At 37.9% G+C, this 3,286-nt stretch overlaps 1 long non-coding RNA gene across 1 annotated transcript; it reads left to right on the forward strand.

Annotated features, from left to right (window-relative positions):
* Window positions 1–333: 333 nt before the first annotated feature.
* Window positions 334–2,651, forward strand: LOC109897098 (uncharacterized). Its single transcript, XR_002256184.2, has 3 exons — window positions 334–820; window positions 918–971; window positions 2,139–2,651. It is a non-coding gene; the product is annotated as an uncharacterized LOC109897098 (long non-coding RNA).
* Window positions 2,652–3,286: the final 635 nt, after the last annotated feature.

The following is a 3,286-nucleotide window of genomic DNA, read 5'->3' on the forward strand; positions in this document are numbered from 1 at the left end:
TTGAAAGTAGCCAACGCGTGTTTATATAGACTGGATACTTTGGTACAGGTTGACACACTCAACGAAGCAGGGGCTGAACAGTCAGGAGGCGGGTTATAGATCTTTGTAGTAAAACGTTAATTGGCTACACAAGATCATAACATGAATAATACATTTCATAAGACGCATGACCAATTGTAGCTTACGTTTTCTTCTTTAGCCAATTGAAACATAAAGCAGGTACTAAATTGATTGAAATGCTCACCATTGGTCAGAACAGACCAGAGGCGGGGCTACAATGTAAATATGGTTGTAGTTCTATAAATATTCAATAAAATGCAGTGTGGTTGGTCAATTACATCATTAATATACATTAATAAGCAGAGATTAACCAATGGCTATAGAGATACGATGGCGTTGGAAAAACCCGCCTTATTTCCGATTTTTGCCGAACTTCACCGATTCTTATTTTTCCTCTCTATGCAATTTTTTTTATTTTTTATCCGTGTTGTCTCGTTCGTCTCGCTCTGGATCGGCTACAACTCTTGGAAAAGAAGCTCGTTCACGAGGCCTACCTCGACCTTTCGGAAATCAAAGACATATTTAAAGTGTTTTTTCGCTTAGTATTATTTTTTTTGAACCAGTTAAAACTAGTTATTTTTCTTACTTTTTTAAGAAGATGTCGAAGTTACTATTACTTTACAACAACATTTAGTTTTTTTACGGGACTACGCGAGAATCCTCGGTCTCAAGTGGAAACCATGCCGGCGTGATCAGTGTTATTTGAAGTACTCCAACTGGGAAAATCCGACAAAAGCCTGCGGTGTTTAATACAATAACGGTGAAAGACGTTACCGTAATTATAACGGGAAAGTTTGAAATACTCGTTTTTAGAGTAAATTTCGTTAATGTTCATTTTTATTTATATTCTGAAATAGGGACAAGATTGGAAGGCCACGTCTAAAACGAAGTGACCCAGCTTGGCTTTGGCGGTAAGTGTCTAGACGGCAAGCCAAAGTCTATGTAAAATCAGATTTCCACATAGTAGTACTAGAATATTTGGTGCCGCAGAAAACAAGAGTTTGTTCCAATTAGGCACCACACCTGACCAACTAATTGGTCATTTCGGCGATTGCCCAAATTCAACACATTTTCCCTTTTCACTCCAGGACCAGGGTTGCCTACCCCAGGCTAAGTAGTTAGCACGATGTAGCTCATGTTAGTTGCCAGCTAGCTAACGTCGGTACCTCTTTGTAGGCACTGTTAAAACCCGCGATTGAATAGGCTATGTAACTAACGATGGAAAATTAGCAACAAATGTTTTATACTATTTTAGCGCTGGTTTTGTTTAAATATCACCGAGTACAATAGAGATACATTGGCTTGCTAGTTAGTGTTTCATTTTTAAATAGGAAAACATCTAGTTAATATACCTAGCTAGTTGCAAGCAAAATGGCATCCGGAGCGACCAGGTAACGTTAACTAGCCAACCTCAGTCACTAGCTACCCTGTTGGTCAGTTGTATAAATATGTTAGCTAAGTCTGTAAATTCATAGAAAAAAGGTTGGCATGGAGTTTGTTAGTTTTGATATAGATTACGATAGTTGGCTACCGAATTGCTTAAGTTATTTGTATACGTGTTGCGTAATCTTGCTAGCTAGCAGAGTTGGCATGCTAACTTTAATCTATACAACATGGTCAAAACACTGCTGGTTGTCTGTCTCTCGGACGGAGTAGTTAACTAGCAGCTCATGACATTCTGGTCGTCTTGTTTTTTTTCAATATCGTTGCTATACATTTATTTTGTTTGATACTTGAACGTTAATTCGTTTTTTTGGGACCATTTTGTTTCCCGTCTTAATTGCTAGCTACTACCCACTAACTTAACGTTGTACATTTAACGTTGAAACCTCGTCTCAACATGGCGGTTTTGTGGCTTGTGCTTCTTGTTGGCAAGAAAAATGGAGTCCTGTTAGCTACCAGAGAAACTGAAAGTTAGCGTTCAATGCAGACCAGTTGTTTGATATACTTTTAAATAGTAGATTTGTTGTATAACGTTGACAGCTTACATATTCAGGTACCATCTAAATTGAGTTCAGGGATTGTACTAACTAGGTAGCGAGCTATTTCTCCGTTTCACGAATTTCCTGTGTCACTAGGTACCAGAAGTGTTTTCACCATGGAAGGACCTGGTTGTTGCCACTGACTGGCTCAGGAGTGGACCAGCCACTGTAGACATTGTTCACAAACCTCTTGCAACAGAACATTACCACAAGACCAATAGGTCTTCAACTAAAAATGTACACCTAAAAGCTGATGTAACATTTTGTAGAATGTTGTCCCCCTTAACAACTTTTTTGTTTGTTCTTGCATGAGTGTGTAGCCAGGAGGACTTTTTAAAGACTAGAGCAAGTAGGTTTAACACGGAAGTTGTTACAGATATATGATCACATCGATTGCACTGCATCGGTTGATTTTTAAGTCCATAAACCAATCAGTTTGCATAACCGATTTGCAAATACTTTTCTTAGTGCCTAGGCTCTTCTGTATGCTGCTCCTTTTTAAAGTATAGAATGGTAGTTGCAAATGTACACCCCCGATTGTTGAGTGATTTTAAATGAAAGGATTGTAGTAACTGTATTTTGTTTAAAGTAATAAAGAAATCAAAGTTACTTATTGACTCTGTTTATGTGTTTGGGAATTGAAGGGTGTTTTACTGTTGACAGCATGAACATGCCACTTTGCTCATTTATTTGGCAGACTCTGTATATGACAGTTGTCAAGTTCCCACCCTCAAGCTGTTGTAGTAGTCAGATCAGCTGGATCCTTATTATTTCCAAGTGCTTTGATTAAAAAAAAATGTTACAGCCTGAATTCAAAATATATTTAAAATGTTTTTTTTCTCTTACACACTACCCCCATAATGACAACATGTTTTTAGAAATGTTTTTGTATTTTCTTAAATTTGAAATGCATCTCATTTACATAAGTATTCACACCCCTGCGTCCGCTGTGAGTCTTTCTGGGTAAGTCTAAGCTTTCCACACCTGGATTGCGCAACATTTTCTTCTTCTTCTTCTTTTTTAAGTTCTTCATTGTCTGCCAAATTGGTTGATGATCATTGCTAGAAAACCTTTTTCAGGTCTTGCCATAGTTTTTCAAATAGATTTGTCAAAACTAACTCGGCCACTGGAACATAACCTGTCTTCTTGATAAGCATCTCCAGTGCATATTTGGCCTTGTGTTTTAGGTTATTGTCCTGCTGAAAGGTTGAGGATTTTGCCTGTGCTTAGCACCATTCCGTTTT

This window comes from Oncorhynchus kisutch, linkage group LG9 (assembly GCF_002021735.2).
Source record: "Oncorhynchus kisutch isolate 150728-3 linkage group LG9, Okis_V2, whole genome shotgun sequence".
NCBI classification, from domain to species: Eukaryota; Metazoa; Chordata; class Actinopteri; order Salmoniformes; family Salmonidae; genus Oncorhynchus; species Oncorhynchus kisutch.